Source organism: Camelus ferus, chromosome 4 (assembly GCF_009834535.1).
Source record: "Camelus ferus isolate YT-003-E chromosome 4, BCGSAC_Cfer_1.0, whole genome shotgun sequence".
NCBI classification, from domain to species: domain Eukaryota; kingdom Metazoa; phylum Chordata; class Mammalia; order Artiodactyla; family Camelidae; genus Camelus; species Camelus ferus.
In genome coordinates this window covers 17,977,776-17,990,016 of record NC_045699.1, presented here as the reverse complement: position 1 = coordinate 17,990,016, position 12,241 = coordinate 17,977,776, and the positions used below count along the sequence as shown (strand labels likewise).

The window sequence follows — 12,241 nt, the reverse complement described above, 5'->3', positions numbered from 1 at the left end:
TCAACCACCCCCCTCAGCCTCCTGCCCCAAAGGTGATATTTCCTTTTTTCAATTCCCTTTTGGTAAATTATTACATGGAATTGCATTCCCTGGGAAAAGTCCAGAGGAAATATCTTCTAATTAAAGGAATTTACCAAACATTCCGAGCTCTATAAATTCTCCTGATTGGTCATGAATTTAACAACCATCCTTTCCTGTGATATATTCAATTCAAAAACAAACCCAAAGCAACCTTCAAAGCTAAAAGTGCTGAAATTCCAGAATCAGACAGAAAATAACTTGTGCTTAGTGACCAAATGACACCGTTTCTGATTTCAATACTTATCACAGTTAATTATACTAAAATCAACTTTCATAAACTCCCAGTGATAACACAAACTATTTACTTGGAAGCCCGAAAACACAAATTCTATGAAAGGAAGCAAATCGCTTATATATCACAAGCTCTATTTTGACAGAATTTGATACCGTTTTTTATTGAGCATTAATACCACACCCTACAGACACAGTAATACTGCCAAGGACTTAGGGAGCAGTAGACTTTTGTAACCTTCTGAAATTAATGTTAATCGTTAAGTCTATGTTCGATCCCCATCCACTATGTGCACATAGAGTACACAAAACTGCTCTGATAAAATCAACAATTACACTTGCTTCCCCTTCTCAGTTGCCAAGTCATCAGATCCACCCACCTGGATCCCCTTATGACTGTAAAGTTTATGGATTACTTATTTCTCATTTATTTTTCCTGACACACTGTAACCACTTTCCTTTTACAGAACTCTGAGCAATTCTCAGAAGTGTATAGGGGGAGGATAGTAAGCAACAGAAGCAAAGGAGTTTCAAGATTTTTCCTTATTACTTGGAGTCCTGTTGGTGAAGAACTTTACAATCATATCAGAGCCTTCACACAACACTCTCAAAAAGTAAGCGTTCTTAATCCTATTTAACCCAGAAAAAATCAGGTTAACCAAGTTGCAGAAGCCCACCCAGTAGATCCAAAGTAGAGTTCAGGTGCCAGGTAGCAAGTGGTGTCTTTAAAAATTACCCTTTTAATTTCCTAAGCTACCAAAACTTAAAAAAAAAAAATTTTTTTAATTACAGCCAACATTACTCACATGAAGCAGAGAAACCTTTATATTACAACCACCTCATTACCTCTAGATGTCTCCTGCTCCAGTTTTAATGGAGGTTAAAAGGGGAACTTTTTTTTTTTTTTTTTTTGAGTTTTGAGAGTGAAAGGGATGAGAACAGAACCTACACGGCCAGTAGCTGGTGCAAAATTAGGGATTTAGCTTTGAGTTTCTGATAAGCTACTGTTTTTAAGGACCCAAAACAATCCACCTTGGTGCTCTTCACAAGGAATATATTCATGTATATATTGGGTGATAATGCAATTGTTGTCCAAATAAACCTCAGATTTACTAGAAAAATCATTTTAATAGAAAGTTTAAAAAGTCAAATTCAAGACTGCGTCAGATAATAAAAATTCACATAGGCTATTGTTTTCTCATCTGGCAAGGTCCCAACAACAAAACCAGTTTTAGTAATGAGCCTTATAAAAGTACATCCTAAATGTTATTATAGGTTTATTAAAAAGCCTATGCTGAAAAATAAAGGTTTTTTTTTTTAAACAAAAATGGAAAAAACACACACTAAAACATTTTTCTAACAAAGACTTCCTTTGTATTGGACATCCAGAAAGTACCAGAGAAAATCTGAGAATCTGACCTTTTATTATGAGTAATGGGTGTTTATTCTTCACCACCAGAGGTCAGAATCCAGAAGTAAGTCCTTGTTTTATGGTCACACTTTTATACTTTAACTCCATGAACCTCAGAGTAGTTTTAAATGCCACTGAAAACAAAAAAGCCCTCAATTCTCAACACTAAGTGTAACTCTGTAGAAAATGGCTTCATAAAGGAAAAAGAGAGGAGGCTGTTGGTTTGGTTATTTCCTCTTCCAAAATACTTAGAAAAGCTTATATTCCTATCCACAAGGAGGTGGCAGTCCTGGTGCCTGAACACGCCTCATTCACAACAAAGGACAGCTGAACACCTTTCGAAGGACATGGTGTTAGGCCTCGGAACGTCATGCGAGTCAGGGAGAATCCCTGTACCGGAAGCTCACCAACCCCAGCTGATCTCAACTCATCCATGACACCCGCTCACCGACGTATACCGAGCACCTGCTAACCCAGCCACTGTGGTTCGCATGAACATTGTGCCTACACATTTAGCATCCTGCTCATTTTCTTGCCTCCCTATTGGAGTAGGGTCTACCCCTCATCTACGATGGAATAGTCAACTCCAAATATTAATGCTAGCATTCACTGGGGCTTTCTCAATGAAGCTGATCAACTTACTTGAACTTTAAACACTCCTATCTTACAGATCTAGAACAAAGGAAACAAATAGGAACTCGAGTATGTAACTAAGTTTTTAGAACTACGTTAGATGCTTTCTTAACTTGTAGTAGACAGGACACAAACTTTTTTTTTTAATTTACAATATGCAAATATAGACATTCACAACACTGCTAGTAAAGGAAAATGTCCCCAGAATATTAAATACTGATTTGGGTGAATTTTAAGAAACTAGTATCACAAATCTCTGACTCAAGTATTTCTCTTCAGAAAAAAGCAAATCAATTATAATGGTCCCGCAGCTTTCCATACCCTTGAGAATGACAACTAATTCCTTCCATACAAAAATTTTCCTTTTCCTCCGTGTTCAATTCCAAATACTGTTTGTTCAAACTAAATAAATTTCACATTTATGATTTTTAACTGGCATCACACTTTTTGCCTAACATTTTTCATACTGCTCCTCATTTAGGAGACATTAATGATTTCAATCAGACCAATTTCACTTCCTTACCCAAAAATTTAATTTCCTGTACAGTACCACTTTCATTTCACCTTTGGAAAAAAAAAATCTCAGTTCACAATTTTTTAAAGACCCCTGTTCCCTATTATCTAAGAAAATTCACAGCGTGGATGAATATAAACCAATACAAGTTGTTACAAGTTCTGTTACTACTTTCTGACAGAAGAAAGCTTCTAATAAAGTCATAAAAACAGAGTTCCACATTCAAGCAACTGTTCCTCCTTAAAACTCCTTTTATAAATTACTGAACACCAAAAGTGGGTGATATGAATAAAATATGTTCATGGAACATTCTAATAAGCAGTATTACTTGCAATAGGAAAGAAAATCAATGAGAGAAAGATTCTTATTTATTGGATTAAACTCAATCAAACAGACCAGCAAAACAAAGCTAATTATATGTATTTTATTTTATTTTTTAATAATGCTGCTTATTTTTAAAAATGCTGTTTTCTTTTTATTTTATTTAATTTTTTAAAGTCTTTAGGGGGTGGAGGTTATTTATTTATTTTTAGAGGAGGTACTGGGGATTTGAACCCAGGACCTCTTGCACACTAAGCATGCACTCTACCACTTGAGCTATACCCTACCCTCCTTGTACTTTAAACTCTTAACTAACTTTAGTTCCCTCACTCTGATAAGGGTACCTACTTTCCCTCTTAAAATACACAGGTGATGCCCTCCAAACAGTAGATGCTAACAGCTACTAAAAATACCTCTTGCATAATAATGTGCTTACCACAGGCATTTTGTTTATTCCTAAATCTAGTTTGGTTTGGTTTTTATTTGGGGGAGGGGTGCGGTAGGGAGTTTGACCATTTGCAATCATAATTATGTAATTTATTGTCTTGTAAACCAATGAAATGAGGGTGAAAAGTGCTACTTTTGAAAAACTAATGCACAGGCTTTGCACATACTCAATGAACGGGAGCACATGAACTAGTCTGCCCCCTCAACTTTGGAGAGAGAATTTAAGACCAGAAGAAAAAAATAATTTTAATCTGGAAAGATTCTAACCTCGGATTATTGAGTCTCAAATTCTTGCTCCATTTTTTAAATGGATGATGTATCAGGGTGTGGTTAATACAAGAAAAACCACTCAAAACTCCAATCAGTGGATACACACACACACACACACACACACACACACGTTTATATTTTTCTAAATGATCTTTCCTCAGGATCCTGGAGAATCGAGTACATGTATTCAGTTAAAATGCCTAAGATAAATGTATATATTTTAATTATTCCTTTCTAACTAATTAAAAAACTAACTAGAACCAGGCCAAGTAGTCAGCTCACATTGAACAAAGGGTTTCTCGGAACTGAACAAGGATAAAGAATACGGTGGTGGCCACTCCCATCATCTCCCCTCTCCCATGGGGCCTCTCCTGAAGGTCATCTAACTGACCCCACAAATCATCTTCTCAATCTAAACTTAAACTGGATTCTAGGCTTGATTTTCATGCTAGAAATAGCATTTTGGTTTAAAAATCAGTTTCCTGTACATAAGAATCCAAGAGACACTTTTAGAAGCTAAAACTGAATTCCTGAATACACAACGCTGAGAAATAAAAAAATTTTAAACCTCACTGGTATACTTTATCCTACAACAATGGTCTTCAAACTGGGCTATGAATGCCCTTTAGAGGACATGTTCTGAAGGAAAGACATCAATTTTCCATCTTCAATTTCCTTGTGTCCTTTGTCCTAAAAATGTTATGCCTCGTAACATCACTATCTCTTTCCTGACTGCCCTTTCTGCACCTGCTCAAGTGAGGACACTTCTCAGACATCTCACCCAGGGCATAAAACTTCCAGGGCAGCACAGAGAGAGGAGAGCCACTAGATACAAGCTGGTCTGGGTGCAAAGAAATGTGTAAGAAATAAAGGCATCTAAAGGCAGGGAAGCAAATACTTTCACAAGTCAGACTGCTTCCAACAAAACTAGAGGATCCAGTCTTTGAGCCAACAGCCAATCATTAAAAATAATTTTTGTGTCCAAAGAACTGGCTGTGTTTGCTACAATACTCTTTCCTTTTTCATTTTTGGGAACAAGTTTTTTTAGAGCCTGCATATATAAAAAAGAAAAACAGAAAATAAAGTGATGTCCAATCTTTTATCATCTACTAAAAAATGAATATGGCAAGAAAAAAGCACCCACATACTTTTAAGAGATCATTTTTAAAAGAGATACATTTTTACTTTTTACTTCTACTGACCATTTATCAGAGTTTGTAATATAATCATGTTATTTTGGTCAACTCTGTTCTACGAACAATTGAAATGTTTAAACAATTACTTCTTGTTTGAGTAATTCCTACAAGTACAAGACACTTGAAAGTTATATACATTTTTATACATATGACATGATAATCAACAAAAGACTAAGAAACATGAACATGTATTATATTAGAATAAAAACTGGGTGGGAAGTAGGATAAAAAAGAATTAAAAATTAACAGGGAAAGGTAAGTTTTCAATTAAAGAGCTTGCTCACTTTTTTCTTAATGAATGGTGGCTGATACGAAAATATCAGATTTTCATGGACTATATTTAAGGGTATCATGTAACAGGTTTATTTTTAAATGTGAATTTTTACAGTATGCCTGAAATTATATCTTCTGACACAAGCTGAGTTTATGATGAAAGTTTATATATCAGCACAAATTTGAAGACCACAGAGCTACACAGGTACAACCTGCTGGCATCCAGGGACTCTCATTCAGAGGAATGGTCCAGCTACCTTTCTGTCTTCAACTAACAATAGCTAACAGTTAGCTCTTACCTGCAGCTGGAGTCCCAGAAACATTTCCTCCGCGGCCTTCCGCACTTCCCCACCTCTAAGCTCTTGAGCAGACTGCTAGGAAGACAGACTCAGCCCTCCTCCAAATCCTACCATTCTCCTGGAAAGAGCAGCTTCCGGCCAGGTGCTATGAACTGCTTATTTGGTAAGAGGGCAGAGTAACATGGTGGGATCGACAGCATGGAATCTGGAGACAGGTGAGCTGGTCTCAAAGGCTGGCTCGGTCACTTACTAACTTCAGCCAGTCACTTAATCTCTCTACGGTCCAGTTTCCGCATCTTGCAAATGCAGATTATAATCAACATTACCTATTTGGGGTTTTGTAAAAACTGAATGAGTTATTGCATACAAAACCCTTAAAATACTGCTGGACAGATAGTTTTGTGCAACATCGGCATCAATATTGGCACTATCACAATCATTACTAAACTACTATAATCCCACCGTAGCCCAGATTTTTACTATATAGGCTTAAGCCCCCGTCTTTACAAATAGTGGCTTCCCATTCCCTATGTCAGGTTACCATTTAGTAGGAAGGAACAGACAAGAACATGTTCCACCACATTTGTCTCCTTGTGGAGAAAGACGGCTAGTGAAAACAAGAGTCCATGAAAACTCTACATCAATCAACTGATGTTGAGAGACAGAAACACTAGCAAGGCTATTACAATGAACAAAAAATCCCCACCACTGGACTTTCGGTTTCACCCTTTGTGTTTCAAGGACAGAAAAATCTAGTAACAAGAAATAGAAAGAGAAAGAGCCCTGAGAAGAAACACCTGGGAGAAGTCACACTTTCTATCCTCAGGACTTCTTTCCATTCCTCATCTTGCGTCAAGAGACAATTAGTGGAAAATAACTGGGGTAGGGGGATAATCTTTGTGACTAAGGAAAACCAAAATAGAACTGGACGCACTCCACTCTTTAAACTGACACAGGCATCGCTGCCTGCTCCTCGCCAATCATTCTGGCCCACAGTTGGCTGTAAAAAGAAAAGGGAACTGCAGAAAGGAAGCCAAACAGAGGACCACGACAGCAGCCCTGGAGAACACGGGCTGCAGGGCCACTGGTACAGAACACTTGATTTCACTGACTAGAGCACCACAACCCCTACTCCCCCAAAATCACATCTTTAGGAAAGAACGGTTTAGCTATAATAGACATGACCCTGTATTTGGCCCTGAGGAAGCACCTTTCTAAACCCAATTGTCATAAACCTAACTTATTAATTGCAATAAACGTAAACGTAACTTGCAGCTAATGCAAACCGACATCCTCAGCTGCCAGGTGGAAAAATAGGCTCTTATCAATTCAACCACGCACATGAGTATGAGAAACAGCTGGGCTGTTTGTCCAAAGTACAGATTCCTGGATCCCCAGCCAGTCTGGCTCAGTCTGTGGTATACTGAGCTCAAGAATCTGCATTTTTTAAAACAAACTCCCAGAGAAGTCCTAAGTACTCTATGGCTTTACAGCCACGGCCTGAAGGACATCCCTGGAATATCACTCAGTAAATGCAATGCACATTCCCTTTGCTCACTCTGAGAAACTCAGACATGGTGGTGTCATTTTCATCAGTGAGCTCTGGCTCCACAAGGCTGGAGCCAGGACTGTCAACTGCTTTGGGCTGAAAACTTTCCAGCCCTGCAAACACAGAGGAAGCGGAGAGCATCATTCTCAGAGGGGCAGGCGGCACCATCCTGGTGAAGAGTCCCATCCAAGCCTGGCTTGGATGATGGGACCACTGCTTGTCTTCCTGCTAAAAGTCTGAAGGGTGAAATTGGGTAGAGACATTGAGTTTGGTTTCTCCTGCTCTGAGTCCACCATATGGCCAGGATCCCTGTGGCAGAAAAAGGAGATTTCATGCAGATGTGGCCCCTGGAGAATCACTGTTGGTTGGGCAGTTTCCCTAATTTGTATCTATTATAAGTAAGTTTAATATCAAAGTATAAAGTTCTTATACTTTACTTATAATTTGATTCCATTTTTTAAAACTGATATAAATACAATAATTCTGAAATATTTGTGTTCCTAAAGCAAGCAGTAAAGGATGCTGGCTCCTACTCCTTGAAGACAGATGCTTGAGTACTTTTAAGATGTGGGACTCTTTTAACCTCTGTTCTGAAAAAGCAACAGAAAATAAATCAAGTTCTGGTTAACTGGTTGAAGTGTGTGGTAGTCAAGTTGGTATTTCCATTTCCAAGCTGCTTTTATGAAAAAATGTCTTGGAGGCCGTTTCTACATCAGAGCAGGGGACAGGAAGAAGCACTCTGGTAGGGCAAAAATCCTCTTTATTTTGGCATTCCACCTTCACTTGTCTGACTTTCCCCTTCAAATAAATTGCTGGCTTTACATGATGGGGGATATTTGTTTCCAAGTCTCTTAGAGGGGTGGCAAAGAGGCATGGTGACAGGTCCCGACAGAAGAAACCTGACAATTACAAAACCTTTCGCCAAATCACTCTGCACCTTTGAAATGAGTCACATTGTGTCCTTCAGTTTGAGTGTCTTCTCCACCTGATTTATGTAGGATAAAGTACCTCACGCTATCAAATTATGGGTATCTGTTATTACCAGTGCCTGAAGGAGTATAAACACATATTTATGGGGCAGTCATTCATGAATGTCTGATACGCACTAACTTCCTCAAGAAGTTGTGGCAAAGAGAAAAATTGACTTTCTGCCAAATATAAAGTTTCATAGCAGAAAGAATACCAACGTGGACTCAGGTGACTGGGTTCCTAACCTTACTCATATACTACCCAAGCTCACTAGTCATTCTACTTTGGGCAAAGCCAGATAAACTCCCTGTGCCCTTGGCTTCATCAGATATAAAATGTGGGAGAGCTGGAAGACCTGACTTCTGAGAGCTCTCACTCCACAAGGCTGTACTTCTCAAGAAGTTTCAGGTCTTGCTCTCTGTACCAGCAAAGATGAAACATATTGTAAGATTTATGGACAAGTTCTTTACAAGTCTGCTTATTCCTGCTGTGGGTTCTGGAATTATAAGCCTGGGAAAGAGCAAAATAATAGCTGCCATGCACAAGTTGAAGTGTAAAAAAAAAACAACCAGGAGTAACATCTGGATACCCAGGCACCAGATCTTTTTGAGTATGTGCAAGCAGAAGGTGTGCAGCCATTTAAAATAACAACAACAACAAAAGTCACAACTGCTATTTTGAAAGATGCTCTATCTGCAAATCAGCAAAAGGCAAAGTTATATTTACACAAACTAAGTAAGGATGATTTACACTAACTATACCATCACTTACTCAACAAATATTTACTGAGCACACATTATGAGCCAAAAGCTGGGAAAAAAAAGCAGAAAATAAGACAGAAACAGTTCCTGGTTTTTGGAGCCAGAAAAATAGCAGGCGAGCCAGGTTAACAAAAATTAAAGAATTAATTACTGCAAACGTGGTGGCGGTTGCATCAGAGAAGAATGTCAAGGGTGTGTCCAGAAAATCTAATAGTGGAAGAAGCTGAGTCTGAGAGTCCTGAAGAACTTCCTCAGGGAATAATAACTTATCTAAGATGTGAGGGATTGTGGCGATACTGCATACTAACAGGAGAGAACACGCCAAACCCAGAGGATAATTTAGAATCGATCAAATTTTATGTCTACAGGGCCAAGTTCCAATCCCTGCTCTGCCCTCCAGATTTAACCCTATTTATGAAGGCTACTTTACTTTAAAAAAAAAATTGTCTATAAATGGGGACTGTTTAGACAATTTGGATTCACTGTAAAGTTTAATAATTGGAAACCACAGGGAGCAGGGATTATGCATCTACTTGAGAAAAACCAAACACTATATTAAAAATTATACTCATCATAACCAGAAGGACAGATACATATAGACACGTATATAGAGAGAGTTGTTAACAACAAAGGGGAAATCATTGGCACACATACAATTCTTTCTGCCCTTTGAAAAATATCAAGAAACTCAAACTCTTAATCCTGAAGACTATCCTCAAAACAATTAATCTGAAAATAAATTAGTTTTAGATTAAATAATTAAGAGAAAACTCCAATCCTTTCCAGAGACCACCTGGGCAGCCTCGGAACTATTATTCTTCTATGTTAATGATTCCTGGTTTTAATCATCGTCTTTATGAAAAACAAATAATCATTGCATTCCAGTTGACAATTTGTGTTCCAAGTTTCCCTTTCCAAAGTCGTCTTTAAAGTCCAAGGCAAACAAAAACCACCATACAGAGTTGCTTACAGAACTGACAAGGGATCCTTTACTCCAACAGACCTGCTTGGCATCAATGATTCAAGCACATTATGAAAATCTCCACACGACTCAAAAATTTTTTAAGTACAGAACTGAAGTTTACATCCACAAATCTGTTTGATCTCTGCAGTTGCAAAACCATATGGCACACAGAGAAAAACAAATTATCTCTGCTTATGAAATAAGAACCTTCTGCAGTCTTTGGGACAGACCAACAGCTACAATTGTCCTACTTGCTGCGTATCACTGTAATTAACTCTCGCGGATCCTTTTGAAGAATTGAGGGTTTTGTTTTGTGTTTGTCTGTTGAGGGAGGGAGGTGATTAGAGACAAGAAGTGAGGAGGATCACCCCTGGGAGTTGGGGAGAATACTAAGTAATCTCAGACACAAGAATTCCAATATTCCCTTTCTACGAATATTTTATACGTAATATGTTTGTGCTTTATTTAATCACATTTACTATAGAGGAAATATATAAAGCCATGCATGTCAATAATTACAGCGTATTGCAGAAGAGTTCTGCTGGTGAAAAGGCCTCTGTCTTTATACTAAATGACTGTCATTTCCAGAATAAAACCAGTTTCATAATCAGTATAATTCCCCACTTGGTGGCTACAAAGAACCAATAGCAAAAATATGGCATGGCAAATGAAATTAAGCACTTTAAAACGTGTTTAAAATTTGCTAAAAAAAAAATAAAATAAAATTTGCTATCCCTGCTTCCAATCCTGCCACTAGTCCCCCTTTCCCCTCCTCCACCATCATTTACAAAATAAAAGCATAAAAATAATTTACATGTTCAAAAGCAAGAGGTATCTTTAAAATAGTAAGGGGATTTAAAATGTGATCTGACACTAAAAGGATTTAAGAAACTGCTTCACAAATATAAACAGCCAACCAAAAGACTCTTAGCACCAGCAAAGACAATTTCAAAGACAATGTGGCTCAACGGATCTAGAAATGTAATAAAAGAAAATGCAAATGAAGAGTTGCAAGAAAAAAAAAGGAGTGAATATTTTTAAAGGAAGAAGGATCACCTCTCCTGGTTATACAAGTGATTTTATATAGAAAGTGTATTTAGGGAGTGATTGGGTATAATTTTGATTTCCTAAGAGAAGACAGTATTCTTAAGAATAACAGCCTCCAAAGCCCCGCCTATCTTTCCACTTGGTGGGACTGGAGTCGTGAAAGCGTTTCCCTACCAGTTGATGTGATAGAACAGGTGATGCCGCAGGTTCTCCTCGGAAGGGCTGGCTTCTAGTCGTAACTAATGAGAGTTGTGGGATCTCAAAAACACTGGGTCACAGAAGCATTCCTGCTGTTTTGTCTTCCTTTTACTTATACTGTACACAACCCGGCACCTTCCAGCAACACTCCATCCCACTGCCACCAAGTCACAGCAGAGCCCTGCAGGTGTGAGAGCCAGGATCCCAAGCACCTGGGGCGGAGGGGCATGGCAACCTGGCAACCTGTCAGAGCCATCGGGAAGCCTGGTAAACGTTTCCAAGAAGCAAACTAGGCAGGGTTCAAGGGAGAAGCTTTATCTCTTTGGCTATGATCACCTCCAAATTTAAATACGTTTAAAACATACAGATTACAAGTATAGTCCTGGGAAAATCAGTAACATGTCACTGGGTAACAGCATTAATGGATTTACCTGGAATTCAATCTGCTTATTTCTAAACATCTGTACACTTTAAAAAAAAAAAAGAGAGAGAGAGAGAGATCACTTTCTATATAGAGGTGAAGTACAATACAGAATACCTTTTATTCATTCACTATCTAATCTTGCTGTCCCCAAGCCAGGTCCCTATGAGGTGGGGGGGCGGCATCACATATTTGGCAGCTAATAGTTGAAGACAGCCTTTTCCTTTTCTTTTCTTTTGGTTGACAGTTTGCTCAGATAAGCCATCCTAAATACATTTCTGTGTGAAGGAGAGAAAGAGCGCAATAAAAGTCCACAAGGGTGTCTCGAATATGCGGCATTTCTACCTACTCAAGAGTAACTTGGGGGGAGGGTATAGCTCAGTGGAAGAGCGTGTGCTTAGCACACACAAGATTCTGGGTTCAATTCCCAGTACCTCCATTTAAAAATAAATAAGTAAACCTAATTACTCACCTCCCCCCAAATAACCCCAAAATAAAATAAAATAGTTGCTTAAATGAAATGATAAATTAAATTTAAAATAAAAAGAGTAACCACTGCTTTTCTGCCTTCCCAATGGCAAGTCGAGCTCCTCCCACAACCTAAAGCTTCTCAGCTGGATTAGAAAGCCCATTGTTCTATTTCCCCTTCCCCTCTA

General features: G+C 38.3%; 1 protein-coding gene across 1 annotated transcript in view; it reads right to left on the bottom strand.

The window, feature by feature from the left end:
• MLLT3 (MLLT3 super elongation complex subunit) overlaps nucleotides 1–12,241 on the bottom strand; it is a 209,046-nt gene that overhangs the window by 176,782 nt on the left and 20,023 nt on the right. The window lies entirely within an intron of this gene.